Here is a 19,897-nt window from a genome sequence, read left to right as displayed (position 1 = left end):
GTTCCTTCTCAGTTAATTTAATGCACCTGACACTAAAAATAGTCAACTTTGAGTTGTCTTCTCTCTGTAGCAGCATCCATACTGAGGAGTGTTGCTGTGAGAACAACTTAGTACCGGATTTTAAGCATCTGAAGATCCAGTGTTCGGTCAATACTGGTCAAGTAAAAATCGGCCTATTCAGATCACCAGATGATTTTTCTGAACACTTCTAAATACAATGGTGAACATCAAGCATATTGTGAGCTGTAAGTGACTGTTACATGGAGTACATCACAGTGTCACAGTGCAAAACTGAAGATAATCTACAAGATTACCTTTAGTGAGTTTGAATACAATTGCAGAAGCTTGTATTATTGTATAATCAATGGTTTCAGGTCATCTAACTTCCTCCACATTTCATGCCATTCATAAAATGTACCACTGGCACAGTCTTAGTATTTTTCAAGATAATGTTTAGATTCTATAAAACTCTTAAATCCTGCTTTATAACTTTATGTACTTTTTAAGATAAATTGTTGTTCCATACTGCTGTTGTCAATTATTATTTTAGTAATGAAGTAATCTGATTTTTCTGATGACTGAGTAATCAAATGGAAAAAAAGATAAAATATTGGTATTAAAATATTGGTAATACCATTAGTAGATATTTACATATTTAGAAATTTCCATATCTGTTCATCCTTAGCAATTACTCTTCTTTTAGAAATGAATATGTAACAATAATAGCTCATGTTTTAAGTCAACCTGGACAAAAAATATACAAAAGCCTGGAATGATATTCAATGCAATAATAAAAATAAAAAGCAGACAGAAATATTTTTAAATAAAATAAATCTCCAGTTTTTATTCATATTCTGTCTACAATACCTTGTCAGTATTGTAGACAAGGTCTCACTTTGCACAGCCATTTATAGCGTTTGTGTCCATGTAAGAGAAGAAATCTTTGTCACCTTTTCCATACACAGAAACACATATCCCAGCTATGTACACACCACAGTGTATTTGCCACCCATTTGTTGCGACTGTGAAGTTAGAAAATTTATTTTGTTTCGTTCATAAAGCTACACCTGCGCTAAGCATCAGCGCTAAAATGCAGCCCGCTGTGTTCCATATCTGTGTCTCCGCTTCACCTGTGTACATACACCCGCCACACACTTTGCCGGCATTCATTCAAAAACACCCACTAGGCAGGCTGGGAAAAGGGCTCTTGTTTTCCCATTCATTCCGCATCAATTTATAGATCTATTTTGTTCCCTTCAAAAATGATAAAACCCCAGAAACTTTTATCAATCTGTGAAATCCCCTTGGATGCCTTGGACAGAACATGGAAAGTGGACATATTCAGGGAAAAGGGGACGTTTGGTCACCCTACGTTATGCCAATAGCACGTAGCAGTTGTCAACTCTAGCGGAAGTGAGAGTGTTGCGCAACACAAATAATTATCTGGCGGGAACACCGTGTGCTAAATAGTAAAACTAAATTTAATGGATCCTCAAGGTAGATAATTTGCCTCAAGGAATTTTAATAACCGAGGTACTTGAATCATTTGATGAATCGTTAAAGCCCTATATACTGTCATGCAACTGTAGTGTAATCAATAAAAAAATGTTCAAGAACATTTTGATTTCACCATTCCTAACAAAGCAGCTTCCTGGTGAAATAATTTCAATAATTTCACTTCAAGAAAAACTACTCCTGAAGATATCCTTAAAAACAAAACAAAGAATGCTTTTATCAATTTATGCAAAGTATATTTTCCTGAACCTCTACAATCTCAAAATGTTTCATGACTTTCTAGAAAACCGTGCGCGCAGTCAAACAAAAGTTCATTCACTTTGCTTAACCTAATCTAAAATAAGAGAGAGAATACTTTTCATATTAGATCAAATCAGCCTCTAAATAAAGGGAAGAAGACAATGTGTGTGTAAAGCAATAAAAAAGCCCAAAAGCCATGTTGTTGAACAAATGCCATGCCCCCCACTGGGCTTTCTCACCCAGTGCAACACACACTCCCACACACGCACACACACCCACATAGAGCTGAGGTAAATTTAACTGTCAGCCGTAAAGTTTTCAACCATAGCAAGTGATCTTTTGCTCCCTTTTCTCTCCCCACTTTCCCTCCTCCTCCTCCTCTTTATGCAAATAGGTGTATCCTTCTGTTACGCATCCATCGCTCCAGCCATTATTTTCTCACCCTATTTCCACTCTGATTTTCCTTCACATGTAATCCATCCTCATGTCCATTCCAGCTTCTTGTTTCACTTAATGTGCTTTCGTACCATTTTCTTTTTCCGCACTCAATCAGTTCCTCCATTCCTCGCAGCCGTACGCTGACCCAGAATCTCTCTGGAGGCTTTTTTTTTTCTTATCTCCGCCTTTCTACCTTACAAGAGATGAAAAGATATCCTTTCCTCTTCTGTCTATCTGTCCATTCTTCCCCCACCAACACCCTCCCAAGCAACCCACACACACTTCTGACTGTGGGCCTCTGACACCCACCTCTTCGTCTCTTGCCACAAAGGTCTGAAAGACCCCCAGATGTGTGTCCCCCTTCAATTTCCATTTCAAAAAAAAAAGAACCACCTCTCTTCCCCCATCATCCATCAATTCCTGTATCCACTTTTTTTCCACACACACACGAAGGAGAAATGATTAATACATGCAGTTAGTAACTTATTGGGGAAAACACTACTACATTTTCTCAAAAAACACATGAATATCTCTCGTAAGGTCCAATGAATGGGAGTGCTGGAGTGTTAAGCAATTGTACTATTTATGATGGAGGGAAACTTCCTCTTTAAAATGTTATTCTTTAAAAAAAAAAAAAACATGCTGACCATCAAAATCTTTCATATCTCACGAGAGGAAACATGCTGATGCAAACACATTTAACTGATCTCTAAAAGTCTCTCAGATGTTCCTTGAATGAATTCTGATGAATCAGCTCCATCAAAGTACTTGGGGAAGTTTTTAAAGAGAATTGTAGATAAATAACGCAGGAGTACATCTCTATAGTTAAAGGTTGAACAAAGCTGTAACATTCAGACTTTTACAAAACTATTTAGTAATCACAAATCTAAACAGTCTGAACATATTGCCACTATTATTACAAAATAAAAAGTAGTTGAAGATATTAGCTATGATGCATATAATAATTGTTGCAGTATTTGATCTGTGAATTACTGATCAGAGCCAAGTAACAAAATTTGCTATCGTCTCTGGCCATCAGATTGGCGTGTCTTTTGTTTTTTTTAAAGTAGCTTCCTTGTTTTGGATTTATTCCAAAATTTTTTAAATTTACAGACAGAAATGACATCAACAGAGCTATTCTAGTCCCAGTCAAATTATCCAGATTTTAAGCCCATTTTTAATGTCTAAATTAAAAAAGTTTTTAAAAGTTTTAATGATATTTTAAGCATAATCAAGTTTTGAAAACAAAACTAAGACAACATAAAATAGAGGTCGTCTTAAAAAATAATGTGTTCTAAAGATTTTATGTCGTAAATAATCACAAGGTTGAACTTTATTCTAACCTGAGTAACAAGTCCATAATTTAGATCACTAAAGCAGACTTTTTTTCAAGGGAAGGCTGAGTATTTTTATTGTCTTCTTGTCAAATCAAAGCTACAAAAAGACAGAATGATGTCAAAGATTCACACGACACTGACAGCATTTTATTTGGTGGTTCTCAGCATCTACATTCTGCCTGTGAAAAAGTTGGCAACTCAAGTGTCTTGGTGGCTGGACCAAAATTAACTGGTGCTACTCGTAAGCACAGTCTCCATATGTTCAACTCTGGTTGTTCCAAGTAATTTATTCTTTAGAAAACCAGAATTTTATCTTCTCTAGTTCATTTCTATGTCTTCTCTTTTTTCATATTCTCTGGTCCATGAAAAAACGAAGCCGCTTCCGTGGATATCCAAGACTTTTCAAGACTAGTAATTCTTCAACGAAGGAAAATTGACTTTATACTTTTCTGATTTTCTTTTTTTGTTCTAGACTGGCTACAATTAACTGGTCAGAAGATGAAAATCCTATCTTTTGTCATACAAGTAAACCTCCCATGTTGAAGTACTAAAAGGTCTCACTGACAGGACTTATAGTTGTGGAAGCTTTAGAAGTTATTGAAGGGTCTACTTACTCTACAGCGAATACAAACAGAAACTGATGCTTACATATAGTAATAAATCAATAAAACAATTGAACAGCATGTCTGAGATTCTCATAAATATTACAATTTGCAAAGCAGTTATTTTGAAAAATTATTTTATAAACAAAATCTAATAAATAGCTATGATGTATGCTGTAATAAAGTAACACTCCTTAGAAATCAAAAGTGGCTAAAATTGATATTGGTAAGCCAAGACAGTGGTGGCTTAGAAGCAAAATAGAGAATCTTGAGAAAAAAATCAGACAAAAAAAGTCTCACTGACTATATTTGAGACAAAAAGAAGTCTATTCAAAAGTCTTGAGGCTGAGTAGATTGAAATTATCATCCATTTGCCATAAATGTGGTTGTGTATGTAGCACATTTATGGTACCATAATCGTTCCCTGGTTCTCTGAAGATTTAATTTGAAAATAAATTATCTTTAAAATTCCTTAATGTTATTTCAATCAAGATTTTTCAATGCAAGCACAATTCCCAACATTCATTTTATTTTCTCTGACCCAATGTTTTGTTCTGCTTGAGCAACATTAAAAAATAAAGCTATAAACATTAAGTTTATAAGCATGAAGCTTCAAAACACCATTAAAATTTGAAATTAAAAAAGAAATTTTCACTGATTTACAAATGATAAGCTAGTACAAATCTGTTTTAGTTTAGTGTTAAAGCATAAGCAACAACAAATAACGTCCCATGACTTTAACCAACGATAGTTAAAAACCTTTTCCTTTTCATCATTTAAACAACATAGCACTAATACCCACAGTGGTAGTCCAATGATGGCAGCTTAACGCACAAAGAACTCTATACTGCTCTAACAGAAGACGAGTCCAGGCCCTTTTAAAGTTTGTGTGGTTTGAAGTGAAGCCCTAAGGGCATCAGCTCAAACTGTCTTCAGGGCGGCAGCCCCTTAAGCCCAAAGCTGCTCCTGCAGAATTATTTTGCGGTATCAAAAAGGAAAAAACTAAGCCATCCCAGCGTCATCCTGCAGAGCACAGGTGAAAGAGTCCGCTGTGCTTTTGCACTTGGGTAAAGCCGTCTCGCTGACTCCTTCAGATTTGGGTAATAATGTCAGTCAAGAGCACAGCCAACTTAAAAAGGTGTCATATCTCCCTGCGCTTTCTCCTTTTTATTCCTCCTGGTTACCGAGCAGCCAGCGAAGGCTACATAAAATGAATAACATAAACAACAATCCAGACTGGCTATTTGTGAACTTTTTTTTTTTTTTGCAACGAATGCAGACAGAAGCAGACACAAAAATACGTTAAAAAGCAGAGACAACAGTGGTTAGTTTCTTAAAGGAATAAAACAAAACGGCTTGAATCAAAGTATTAATTTGGCGGGGCACAATAAAGCACACACACACACACACACACACACACAGAGGAAACCACACTTTGACAGACAGATGCGTGCTCAGACTGAGGACAAAGACTACTTTGAAAAGTTACTCAGCCACCAGATGTTTCAGCCTGATTCCAGACTACAATACTAATAGGGCTGCAGCTATGTGTGTGTGTGTGCGTGGGGGTGAGGTGTGTGTGTGTGTGTGCGGGGGTGACCATGCGTGTGTAGGCTAAAGTTTTAAAAAGCTCCCAAAAAAATTTTGACCCTTTCTAAAAGAAATGTGGTCATGATAAAATTGCTTCTGTACTCTTACCAACGCAACAGCATGCTGAAGACCCATTCCAACAATTCAACGATAACTGATCATCTACTGTTTGACGATTTTTTTGACCTGCAGATTCAGATTTTGTCTAATTTCATTTTTTCTAAGAATAGAAAAAGAAAAACTATAATACAACTGAAAGCTAACTTTGGGGGTGAAAACTTGCAGAGTTCTGTCTCACTGGAACTCAAATATTTTTCTCCGGCTTGTGCACAATGGTGTGCAAATTAAATCAAACTGACAAAGAAGTGCAAAATTTCTTCTTCATAAGCCACAAAGACATTAGTGGTAAGAGATGAGGTGTCAGAGGGCCCCTTATAACTAACTATAATCTTTTTCATGCACAGATTAAAACACAATAGTGCATAACATGACATTTGTTTCTGTGAGATTTAAATTTAAAAGCAATTACAACTGTGTTACATTGTCATTGGATGTATAGGCATAGGCCCAAATAAGAACTTTACAGTATATTCTGAGTACAAATACCATAATTTCATGGTGTATGCATTATAGTTTTAAACAACACCTACAACATAAATGATTTTAAAACCACTGTTATATTTCTTTGAGGATGGAAACATTTTCAAACAGGTGAATTTGTTTTTCTAGTAAGCCGAAAAAGTAGAAACCTTATTTCAGCCAGCTGACCAGCAGTGGTGCTGTAATGGTGCAGCTTTTTGAATCACCAAACTGAAAGTCAAAGATCAAGCTGATAAAGATGAAAACCTTCCAGTTTCAGACCCAGTAAGTGAATTGACAAAGAATAGTGGGAATGTGTCAGTATTAAAGTGTACCAACGTTTTGAAAAAGTCAAAACGTTTGTTTCACATTTCCTGTGATTTAAAGTTCCTGTGATTTAAAGTGTTTTTATATGATGTCCGAGAAAGTGCCAGAATGACCAGAGTTTTCTGCAGATAAACGGATCATAAAAGTGACTCGGTGCTGCCCCTCCCGCGCTAGTTGCTAGGCAGATTGAAAGAAAGCTCTTAGCCTTTGACCTGCCTTACAACAAAGACGACTGTTTAGAAATATTTCTGGTTGTGAAAAACGCAGGCAGTCATGATGTGCCTCCCCATCACGTTTACTGAGGCAACTGTTTTAAAACTACAGCCGCCAACCTCGGAGCAGCATGTCTGATAAGCAGCAGACTGCAGGCTAGTTGCCTGATCAGAAAGCCTCTATTTAACTGGATGATATCAGCTTGTTGTTCTTGTGCTGCCCGTTAAAGACCAGCAAAGTATCATAGCGTACCATGGAACATGGAAAAAACACTACTGCTAATTTTAGAAGTTGTTTTCTTAAGACGTTTTGCCTACTAATTTAACAAAAAATAGATGTTTAAACTAACATTATCATAACTGTAAAAATAAATGCTAGAATTGTGCCAATTAAACAGCTAGAATAAGGTTAATCTATTGAAAAACGTATGATCAAAAAGCTAATTTATATTCGCAATCATTTGTTTCTCTATTGTACATCAAAGCAACTGGTTCATATATTTGTTTAACATTTTTGTGAAGGTAATTATTTTATTGCACTCTCATTCCTAATTATTATTTTTAAGTGAATACAGTGGGTGGGTGGGGGTGTGTGCGCACGCATGTGTTTGCGTGTGTGTGTGGAAAATCATCTCACTCATAGCAAACAAAAGCTATAAAATAAAAAAATCCATAAAATGTTATTTTTATGGATACAATTTTGCCACCAACAATGCATCACAGTTCTATGGCCTGCCCAGAATAAAATGCGTGATTGCTGGAAAATTGTGCCACATCACCATTGGAGAAAACGTGTTCGTGACTGAGAAAGAGCACAATAGCAAACAAATGTCAGCAACTATTTACACTCAAGATTAAAGTTAAATGCAATCTTGGAGCAAGTAAACTCCCTTTTCTGGCAGTGATTACAGGACAGTCAAGTGTATATGACACTCAAAAAAAAAAGAAAGAAAGAAAGAAAGAGGAAGCCAGAAATTTTAATGCAAAGATTCAGAACATTTGAGTACACAAAGGAAAAAGTGAAGCAGAAGCAGAGAATTGTCTGATAAGAAATCTGAGTGTGTGCAGAGGAGGTTGTTAACCTTCGGTTCAGAAATAAACCATCAGCAAGTCTATTTGTTCAAAACCAAACTGTAAATGAGATAGATTTGAAGTCAGCAGCTGCAGATAAAAAGCATCCGACTCTTAGAATAACTGATTGGAATCTATCAACAAAGCTGAACCGTCTGGAGATAAACGTTGACTAACGCTGCTACCGCTAAGCATGTGATGTTGGGTGAAGATATGCAATAGTAGCAGATGCCAAATAATGAAATAGGCAGGGGTAGATGGGAGTGAAATCACCTGCGTTCAGGCGACTGGCCACATCAAAAATACCCAGCGGAAAACTCTAATGTAGGTAAACCGAAAGCTGATGTTAGGCAAGCTGCAGTCGGTTACGCACTAATCTTAGTAAATGAGACAAATGACAAGTGGATTTCTTGATTCACAGCGGTTGTTTCCAAAAAACCAGTAAATCAGATGGAAATTACCAGCTTGGATCCAGACTACATTTTCCCAGCTGAATCACTATTTAAAATAAAAAGAAACTTTGTGAAAAATACTAGAAAAGAAAGCAAACAGCTTTACCTGAAAGAATAAGAAAACTACACGTTTGTATGGTTTTTTTTGTAAGGCACCAATTATAAAAGCAAGCAGGATGACATCACATACATGCCACTCACACTATTTTTATTTTACGTTTACCAACAGGTGTGAAAAATGAACTTGAGAAGTCAGAAAAGAAATAAACGTTAGTTCAGTTTGGCAGTCTGTAATAAATGCCAAAGTATTTGAGACTGTCTAAAAACTATGAACTGCAGTAACATAAAAATAACAAACCAAATTTATTGGGACACATTAGCAACTAGCAAAATGGGGACAGGAAGCAAGATCTCATTCTAAATCTTTCTTTACACAAATACAACCCTTAGTTTGATTAGATTAATTGAAAATGGAACAATTTTCCTGCTGGAAAATAATTCTATTCACCAATGCCGTGATTACTGGAATCCACCCAAATAAAGGAATAAAACTTTTTAAATTTAAAGTCCGACTTTCAATTAATTTGGCTGACTTTCTGTGAGGGTTTTCTCAGGGGTCGGGGGGGGGGGTATAAATATGATTTGACATTTTTCTTAGGTTTATGTCTCTTAACCACTTTTCAAAATAGTGGTAAATATGGCAAGTGAACATGCCATATTTAGTAGAGCAGATGTGTCCTGATCTTTACCAGTCAGGAAGTGACAAAAGAAAATTATGTACTCACCTAAAAAATTCACTCATCTACAGTAAGAGCAATAATTAAATGCTTAAGAGGAACTTTAAATGGGACAAAAAAAAAAAAAACAGGTGTTACATCTTTACCATTTGTGCCAACAAACATGTAAGGTGCTGTATGTTACATGTGCAGGCCCAAATTATAGTTATACTACACAAACTCTGAATACTTAAGAATCAACAAACAAACTCCCTCAAACTTTGAAGACCATCTATAGCTATAGTTCTAAATTAAAACTTAATGCATTATTAAAACACAAAACAGGCATCTTAAGTACAAAATAAATACTCTGCAAGATTTACGCTAAAAGCCTTCATTGTTAAACAGTTAAAAAATAAAATAAATAAATAATCACCACATCAGTTCGTTATCAATTAACTGGGAGCTCCTTTTGTAATTATATTTTGACAAATTTCATCAAGCACACAGCTGGAACTTCACTTCAGGTGTTTTACACAAGGTCAAAATTCATCTGAGGCGTGATTGATAACTGAAGGTCTGGGTGCACAGGAAGCATCAAACCTGCTCGTACCGCTGAGGCAAAGCAGCCGGGACTTCAAAACTCAGAGCGCTGACATCAGAAGCCAGCAGGTTTCATTTACCAGCTGCCTCACGAGCCAAAGCTGCAAAAGGCTGTGAATAAATTCCTAATTATTTTGACATTGTGAAACTCAGATGCACATGTTTGCAGCTGGGTCTATCTGTTGCATGTTTTTTTTTTTTTTTTTAGAGCTTTAACTGGCAGTCATACAAAGAAAAGTATGAGTAGTAACCAGGTCTGAACATTACAAACTTTCGGTAAGAGAACAGACCACAAGGCTGTACTGCTGCCTACACCACCCCACTCTTTTTGTACCCGTTTAAATCAGCTTAACCACCGCCTATCAGTTTCCACTGTGTCATGACAGAAAGACTTTTACCCTCTCGCATTAAAGAAAATCTCCCAAATTTAGGATTTCTCAGAAAAACAGTAAAAAAACAAAAAAAGACTAATCTCACCCTAAACCAAGAACATGTGCTCGTTATCTGAAGACAGACTTTTAAGTCTAAAAAGAACAAAGACATTAAAAGACAAACTTGAGCCTAAACAAGGCTGCACAGACCACAGACGCAGTGGGGATGACAATTTTTTTTGGGGGGGGGGGGCCTTTGTAGCAGAGACCGACTTGCAGTAAGAAGCAAGAAGAATAAAAGATCAAAATCTGTGCACTGCCACCAACTACGGGCAACTAATACAAAGTCACGATATACCGGGACAGTAAAAAGAAGAAGAAGAAAAAACAAGCTATGAAGATTGCGTCCTTGAGATATGAGTAAAAACAGGGCATCGGGTAGTAAAACAAAGGTGCGATCAGAAAGTCGCGAGCAAGCCAGAAGCCTTGAAAAAAGGTTTTTTTGCTTCAAATAAACTATCCATGACAAATGGGTGTTTTCCTTTAACTGAACTGCAGGCAGGGCTGGGATGAATAACAGCTGATTGCACTAATAGATGCAATCTTTTCCCTGCTTATTTGAAACAATGAGAGTTAAAGCGATCGCAAATGTAAATGAAAGTGATTAGAAATTAAATAAATAGATACCATGATGCCAGATGAAAGAAATGTTCTTTAAATCTGCCTTTGGAACATGTCGGCAGACAGTTTATTCCAGAAGGACACGGCGGTGTTGCACTGACACGCTCGACAAGCGTCAGCTGAGCACACTTATGAGAAACGGCTCCGGAAAGGCTTCCCACATTTCTAATTATTTAACATATAATGTTACACAAAAGCAAAGGGTAAAAGTAAAAATATAACTTTAAAAAATATGTTATTTTATCATATATGGTATAAATACATATTTGTACTACTTCTCAAGAGACAGAGAATTTGGTTTGTAGATCTGGTCTTAGTATAATACAAAAAACAGCATTAGTCTGAACTAGAAGACGAATTATTACAACAAAGTAAGTAGCAGAATTGAAGAGCTCAAACTTCACATGGAATCTCATGTATAAAGGTAAACAAAGAGAACTGGTGCAAACTGTTATCAGTAATGATTTCGTACCTGTGTTTCTGTCATTCTGTTCTTGTGGTTTAAATTCATTTTAATGAGGATCTGCAGAAAATAACCAGAATTTTCTTTGACTGTTTGGTAATAAGCTCTGCCCTTTGCCTACTTTTTGCTGTGCACTGCCAGTCAGCTGGGTGAGAGAAGGTTCCTACACCTTTCCTTTCTTACAAGAACCCATCTGTTTGTAAATATTCCAAATCATAAAGAACACAAACAGCTATGGTGTAAAAACTAAAGGAGTGTAACCAACGACTTCTGTTGTTCTGAAACTATATTGTCTCAAGCAGTATGTCTGTTTAGCAGTCAACTGTAAATGGGATATGGAGCAGATAGTCTGACTAATTAACCAGCTAGTGCCAGGTTGTTTTACTCCAAGATTCACTTTGTTAGAGAACAAATTGGCAAACAAAAAATAAAATTCTGCATATTGAGAACTACTAAATACAAGAGGTGATTATTCTATTTTTCTGCACCAGATTATTTTTCAAAACAACAAGTTATGTTATTCAAGCTGTTATATTATTTTTAACAGAAGTAAGGATGATTGCTTATTTTTCTAATTTAAATAACCACAATTTGCAATTGTGTAAATACCATAATGGGTAAAGTACCGTGGGAATCTGATACCAGCTGATGCCTAGTTGCATGTGGTGTAAAATATAGTGTCCTTTCTTTGTACTCAAAAGTTTAAGTTTAACAAGATTTTCCCCTGAAGTCAGGATTCTGACAGGGAAGTCCAGCGTTCAAAGACCCGGCTCAAAATCAGTATGCTAGAAAATGAAATGTATTATAACTTGCAGGAATAGACTATTATTAGTCCTTCTGATGGTTTGCATATTATTCAGCCATTGGCTCATAGAGGGTTGTATTTCTTTTAGTGAACATGTTGCTTTAGAGTTTGACCTCAAAAATATATCACCAGCTTCTTTTGCTACTAATTAGCGCCACAGCGATTACCAAATTGTACTGGCTTTCAAATTCGGCAGTGACACCATTCCCAGATCTGAGCTATGACTTCCAAGACAAATCGAACACAGCGATAGTACAACCCCTGCCCAAACTGTTGCGCCACAGAGTCAGCTAGCTGGCTGAGTAAAGCGATGTCTCCTAAACTGATACCATTATTTTAAGAAATTTTACAGTTTTGACTCATTTCCAGTTGCAAAAAAATAAGGGAAGTTTGGATTCAGTCAAAGCACCATACCAAGTTTCCTTTTTTGTCGATGTGGCTTTTTGTCAATGTGGCTACTAGCTACTTTTAAAAAAAGTAGCTACTAGCTACTGTGACTACCAAAGGAATAAACGACCTACTGCAGTAGGGACAATAGTCACTTTATATTAAAAAAAAGACCTTTAGACCATGGTAGGTACTTTTGGTTTTAATTTTTGTGTTAATATCGTGTTGCTGTTAAACGTGAGTTTTAATCTCATTCTGGCCCATGCCTAATCCTGTAAACTTGTTTAAGTTTTTGTCCATCTTTGAGTTTTGTCTAACAGGACCCGATCCAAGTCATTGTGTGCCCGTTCTTTAATTCTTACAGGCAACCAGGCAAAAATGATGTCTCTAAGGGTGGAATCGCTGCTTTCCCCCAAAAGCTACTCAGACTGGCCTAGACTTTTTACGCTCCGTCTCAAACCGACCTTTCCTCCCCCTCAAAGCAATGTAAGGGCTGCTCCGAAACAACCAGATACAAATAACATGGCAGCCCGCAAAATCACTACAGTTGTTCCTCATGTCTTCCAGAACATCAAACCATCAATAAAACACGGGAGATACATTCCAGCTATAGTCGAGCGGGACATTCCTGACTTTCCCTCACTCCGTGCATTCCCTTCGCAGATCTCTCTCTCTCTCAAAACTTTCTCTCCTCCGAGTTTCACCACAAGAGCGGCTTCACATATTGCAGCCATATGAGTGAGCCATGGCTTGTCTCCGCTGCCCATACAGACACACACAGAAAAGGGAATAAGCGCTTTGCTGTCTCCCACTCTCGCACATACATCCACAAATGAGTTTTACAAGCAATAGGCTCGCTTTAGGAAGTTGTCAACTGTTTTGACGTTTAATAGCTGCTATGAACAAGCCCGTAAGAAACAATGGTATCCAGTGTCCTGAAAGAAAGTTTTTTCTTTTCCCTTTACCACAGTAAGTGTACACATTTTGGGTGACTTTAGTAATTTTAAAGAGATTTGGTCAAGTTATAAAAGTTTGACAAGCCTTATTATAAAAGTGATAAGAATTTATTTAATCTAGTTAAAGCTGAAATGTTGAAGACGGTGACGGGCAACATTAATTACAAGTTTTATGAGATTTGGAAGTTTATTAAAAGCACTTGATTTTCATTTAATTCAAGCCCTAAGAATAACGCCACTCATCCATGTCAGCTTTTATTTTAAAAAAAGAGTTACAAGAAAAGAAAAAGACAGACATGGAGATTTGAGGAACTGTTAAGAAATTTGTCATTATTACATGTGCAGACCACTGGAAAGCAGATGTGAAAACAGTCAAAGAAAAAAAAAAATCTATATATGGAGCTGAATTTTTATTACAAACTTTATGTGGGGGTAAATAAGAGGTTCTGTAATTTGACTTAGCTGTAAGAACATGCCGTAAATTCTTTTGGTCATAAAGTATAAAAGAAATACAAAAATGAAATGTGATAAACTAAAAATCTGAAGCTTTACATTTAGGCAGGAAAGCTAATGCTTTAAGTTAAGTCACAGCGGTCATCTTTAATTTCTCTGGGAGCTAAACTCTGGATTGACGGACGCCGCAGGAATCTTCCCAACTTTCTTTTACTCTATTTCTTTCCTTAGGGAGCACTTCAATAGTCGGAATTTAAACCGTTTAAATCTAACGTTGCACATTTTCAAATGATTTTTAGAGTGTAACCTAGATTAACTTTGAAACTAAGCGTATATCTTTGTTGGATGAATTTTTAGTATTGAATGAGTAAGAAAAATGTTTCCTACTCATTGGGGAGGATTAAAGAAAGACTAAACAGGCCTGAGATTTGTTTTAAAATACAAAATTGAAGGTTATCTTCTGAAAAGAAGCAGAGCGAGTTGTTGTTAGGCTTTTAGGGGAGGCTCTGATTTGAAGAGATCTTGTGAAGGACTGAGATGAAAAGAAAGAAATAAAGTTTCTATGCAGCACCTCTAATGACATCAAAAAGCCAACCTGAGACTGACTGTAAAAGTTAAACTAAACTGAATCAATGTGAATTAAACAAGAAGAGAAGTGGAGGCTATGTGGATAGCAAAGCTGAGTAACAATTCAGCTGCATTAAAGGGAGTTATACCGTATGTTGTTAAACACTGATCTTAGTGTGGGGTTATGTACAATTCAGCGTTTTAAAATACGAAAAGTCCTTACTCTTTAATAATCTCCATACTTAATAGTTTTACAAAGTTTCTATACAAAATGTGATTGACTTCTTCTCTTACTGAAGAATCTTTTCTGTAAATATACTGCACTTGCACACTGCAACCTTTTTATATGAACTGCAAAAGCCAATAATAATGAAGAAAAAAAAAAAAACATAAAAGCTTTCTCCTTCTAAGTCACCTAATTAGAGTTAACGCGGGCAGTTCCTAAACCGGGTGGTTGTCCGATAAATCTTTTTATGATATTAGAAAGTTTTCATCATCAGCAGTGCCTCCTCCAGGCTCTATCTTGGTTACCCTTGGGTTTTGTTTTGGAGATATCTCTGAGGTAGCTTTCTGAGTCAGAAGGAAAAAAAAAAACATTAGGGAAAATTTGACAGTCAAAGCCTAACATTTTATGATGCAAAAATGCACATTTTACAGTATATTTAGAGCGCATTACAAGTTTCATTTTTAGCCCAGGCATGCATTGTTAATTTAAAAACGATTTACAATTCAGAGCTCCTGAAGGATACGCATGGAAACTTGTACACTTGTACAGTTTTACTGTATGCATAAAAAATTACATCTCAGATGCAGATTTGAATATATATCTATATAACAAAAAAAATTTTTTAAACTTTCCTGGATCATTAAAGAAACATTATCACTCACTAGGTTGAAAAATGCTAATTTTAATGAACAATTTAGCATGTAGATAAAGCCTCACCTTAAAACTATACATGCATCTCAAGTAATTTATAAATATGCAGAGGACAGATTAAGTTACGGTTAAATAGTACTGAATTGCCTAAAATAAAAAACTAAATCACCTTCTAAGGTGATTTGCAAATTTGCAATTTGGATAAAAATATTTTATCTCATTTTCAGCTGCTCAATAATTTTAGGTTTTTTCTTCAGAACATAAGCACTGATTTTAGCTTTTAAACGAGTGAGGGTAATTGTGTGGGGTAGCTTAAACAGAAGCTTAACAGGCCTGCATTGCTTTTTAAATACATTACTGCTGGTTATCTGCTTAATGAAAGCAAGGCACGTTGTTTTGTGGAGTTTTAGGGGGGCTCCGATTTGGAAAACTCTGGTGGAGGACTGTGTTAAAAAAGCTTCCTTGCCTCATTGTGCTGCCTTCACATACCCTGCTGTCCCCACAGAGTTGTCATGCCTACCCAGCACCCTTATCTCAAAGGAACATCACAGTTTGTTACGACGAGAGAAGGGGAGGTGGGAGGGAGGGGGAGAAACTTTCTCAAAGTTGAGTAAAATGCAACTCAGAACATGAAGCGTTCAGCCAAAACAACAACAACAAAAAAAACACGAAATAAGTAAACAAGAGTTGAGTTTAGCCTGCGTGCACTTGTTTGCTTTAAGGTTGATAAGGGAGGATGTGTCGACAACTCAACATCCACCACGCCGCTCTTCAACAATGAAAACAGCGCCATGTCGAATAAACAACGCTTCTTTGATGTGTAAATCCCACTTTCTGTCGCTTTTTTAGCCCCCAATAAGCATCAAGGAGCTGAAGAGTGACGTTTTCTGTTTGTTTTTATTTAGCTTGTAACACTTTCCGTTTAATTCCGCGACGTGCGTCAGAAATCTGAACTTGAGTATCAAGTTTGCAGCGTGAAAAGTTATCAATGAAACAACAAACGCAGCAGACTCGTAGTTACACGGGAGCTCCTTTGCAGTAACAGAAATCACTCCGGAGTTAAGCCGACTGCAATCAGGATCAATCAGGACGCCACTTATCGCAAACTTACAACTCAGAACTTAAAAAAAAAAAAAAAAAAAGAGGAAAAGCACAAACCTACTTGAAGAGACTCCACGTTTCCCCCCCCCCCTTTGCTTGCTTTCTGCTTGTTGTTGGCTTCAAACTTAAATCAAAGCAGTAGCTTGTCCCCGGTAGCAGCAGCAGCAGTTACAGCAGAAACAGCCCCCCCACAATTCGCATTAGTGTGGCGTTTGGGTGTCCTAAGCTAAATGTAAATTGCCATGTGAATTCAAAGCGGTGCTCCCTCCTCTCTTCTTCATTCAGCAGCAGATTTACCCCCCCTTCGCCACCACCTCCTTCTCCTCCTCCTCCTCCTCCTCCCCCCTTTCTCTCTCCCTCTCTCTCTTCCCCTCACACCGACGCTGCTGCTGCTACTCAGGCCGTTAGTTACATAAGACGCAAACCGACCGCTGCCCGTCGTAAAACTACAAACGGCTACATTTTGTCTCCCCCTCCAAAATCGCTTCCTTTTCGGACGAACACGTCTCATCGGCTGACTCGCCTGAGAAGCACATCTCTCGCCGTCTACGACTCCAAACCTGCGTCGCTTTGGTTTATGTCTTTAAATAATTGCAATTTAATAAAAAAAAAAAAAAGGAGAAGGTCTTGCAGAGATAGTTGTATGTATGGATGCTTACCTGTTGATCAAAATAAGCATTAGGTTCTTTTCTCTCTCAGATTGTGTCTCTTTCAGCAGCCAGTAAAGATGGTGGCTGGCTGTCTGGCTGGTTCGTCTCTTTGTGGGTTTTTTTTTTGTTTGTTGATGATGTCGGACGGGGTGACTGTGTCTTGGCTGTCTCTTTTTTTCTTTTTGGTCAGAGAGGGGGGGGGGGGCGAGATAGTTAAAGGCTTCGCGGCAGCACATAAACTAGGCTAATACCGACTGATTAGTGGGTGAGTTTGGCTCGGGTGTTGATATATTCCCGACGCTTTAGTTAGTTTGTTATTCATGGAGTTGGTGGTCACAGCAAACCAAAACAGGTCAGCTCGTTATCTTTCCTTTTTTTTCCTTTTCTTTTCTTTTCTTTCAGACTAGTGTTATCGCTTTGCTGTGACAGGACCTCTCCGCTTGTCTCTGTAGTCATTACGTCAGAGGAGGAAGACACAGCGGCTCTATTAATATCAAGAAGCCACCCGAAGACTCACTCTTAAAGTGACACACACTGTTATCTCTCCCCGATTTACACAGGTAATGAAGAACCGAATCAAAAACTAAGAATAAAGTTAGACGTTATCGGAGCAAAGTAACCACCCAGCCAAACAAGACGGACTGCAGCTGCACTTTAAATAAGAGTGAGGGAATCAGTACAACAAATAAATAAACGCTTATCTCCTATTCACCAACATTTGGTGAATGGTTGTCTTACTCATCTTTTTTCTGTTATACAGTACAATTTTTTTCCATTATTAACAGTGCCTATTAGTTCTTCTTATCTTGGGTTGCATTTTCCCAACTTTCTTGCAACAAAATTAGACATACTGTTAGCAGATTAATATTTGGAGTTTAGTCAATAAAACACAATGTTTGCTTCTATTAGGAAATTAGACTGGCAAGTACTAAAAAACAATAAGACAATGTACAACAGGTATTAAAAAAAGAACAAATTAATCACTATTTATTTATATTTTTATTTTAAAAATGGCATATCTATTTATTGATTAGTCAATTGATAAATAAATAGTATTTTGTTGAAAATCAGAAAACCGTCTTGGACCTTCTGGCAAAACCCTTGTGACATCCTTAAACATCATGTGATGTTTGATAAAAAGTTGTTGTAAAGTGTTTTTATAGCAAGCATAACAAACTTCTGGTCCAAAGCTCCTGGGAATAGAAGATGCTGTATTAATATTACTGTCTTTATAAGTTTTTGGCTCCCCTGTGTTTAGAATTTGAAGTTATTATTCATATTCAGGCTTATTCTGTTCTAAAAAGTTGTACAAAATTCTTCAATCTCCATTTTAGGCTTCAAAAAGTCTTTAGTTAACCCATGCATTGTGTATTTATTTTGATTTTAACCACCTGTTAAATATAAGCATGTTTTTCTTATAAGTCTGCCTCTCTTAATGTCTTCTGGTATGGATGTGCTCCATCCAAAACTGGACTAGGCTAAACTATAGATTTCATAAGCATTCAGGGTGAATTTGTATAACAGTGCTGCGCACAATTTTTTAAGTCTCTTTTTGAACAATTCAAATTTTTCTACTCACACAATAGGGATTTCTTGAAAAATGTTATGTTTTTGATTTTCTTTTTGCTATTTGTTGTTTAACAGTAACAGGAGTGGGAAGTTAACAGTATTTTTTGTCAAAATTTGATCAAGAGTCTTAAAAAGTCTGAAAATATATCTTGGATATATTTCTAGCAATGTTTTTTGGGAATCTGAGAAACAAGCCGTTTCAAAAAAGTTCAGATTATTAAGTCACAATTTGCAGATACTGCCGTTACCTAGCAACCCCAGCTCATTCTGAAAGGAGTTCAAAGTAGCTAGAACTGAGCAGGTGAAGTTATCGAAGAATGATTTTTGCAAAAAAAAATTAATAAACATGTTTTGTATAGGCCACAGAATTATCCTAACCTGTTCAAGGAAGCATAATTGGTCTCCTCTAAAATTCCCACCACCTTCTCACTACAAATCATTTTATTGAATTAGTTGTAAATGCTACTTTAAAATATAAGACTATGATTGTCAAACATGTTCCCTGTTGTAACAGTTATGTAACATTAAAGGGCTTCATGTTACAAGACTTAATGCTACACGACTGCAACAGCTTATGAATTACTCAGTTTAAATGCTACTCTATAGCGCACCCTCTGTTGAAAACAGGGACTTTATCTACCTGTTGGAAGAATTAATCAGACATAAGATTAAGATTTATCAAGGTAGATGCTGTGAATCAGAATTTTATTTATTTTTATTTATTTACTTATTTATGAAATTATGTCAATAGTGTAGAGGTGTTTCAGGAAGTGCTATAAATAATTGAATCTGACCTTGTAAGCTCTCTGGAAAAACCAACCTGTCTGTTTTCCAGTGAGCTTGCCTTCATTCCCTTCAAAAGCTTCCTCACCTCATTTCTCCCTGAAGGAGGAAGCTTCAGTGAACTTTTTAGTTTTTTTTTTCCTCTACACACTGGCCTTCAGAAGTCAAAGGTAAGATTTTTTTTACATTTTTTTTTGTTGCTAGTTTTCTTTTTTTTTGGCCAACAGAGAAGGTTCTGCAGTCTGCAGGCATACATGCAGCTACTGCTGGTGGATCCAACACTATGAAAGCAATGAAGGTTCTACAAATCCCAAAGGGAAAAATTAAAATAAGAAGAAAAGTTACTCTGGAAAAATATAGCACCCATACCTATGCAGATATCTATATAAAATTTCAAATTTTCAATTTTGTCTTTTCTTTATCCTTTGCTGTTTTGTTGAGGCTACTGTTTCACTAGCCTAGCAATCATCATGTATTCCTATCATTTTTCTTCATTCTTCAGAAGTACAAAGGCAAATAAATAAATCAATAAATTCATGGATCTGACACGTC

General features: G+C 36.6%; 1 protein-coding gene across 4 annotated transcripts in view; it reads right to left on the bottom strand.

The window, feature by feature from the left end:
- Positions 1–17,991, bottom strand: part of trps1 (trichorhinophalangeal syndrome I) — a 131,315-nt gene extending 113,324 nt beyond the window's left edge. The window contains exon 1 of one of the 4 annotated variants that reach the window (XM_032580776.1): positions 17,003–17,991. The gene's annotated coding sequence lies outside the window, so the exon portion shown is untranslated. Of the gene's footprint in view, positions 1–16,400; positions 16,634–17,002 lie in introns of those variants that run through there. The other 3 variants (XM_032580775.1, XM_032580778.1, XM_032580779.1) reach the window with 3 other exon arrangements.
- Between the last annotated feature and the right edge of the window lie 1,906 nt (positions 17,992–19,897).

This window comes from Xiphophorus hellerii, chromosome 13, assembly GCF_003331165.1.
Source record: "Xiphophorus hellerii strain 12219 chromosome 13, Xiphophorus_hellerii-4.1, whole genome shotgun sequence".
Lineage (NCBI taxonomy): Eukaryota > Metazoa > Chordata > Actinopteri > Cyprinodontiformes > Poeciliidae > Xiphophorus > Xiphophorus hellerii.
The sequence above is the reverse complement of the archived record's forward strand: the minus strand, read 5'-3'. Positions and strand labels throughout refer to the sequence as shown.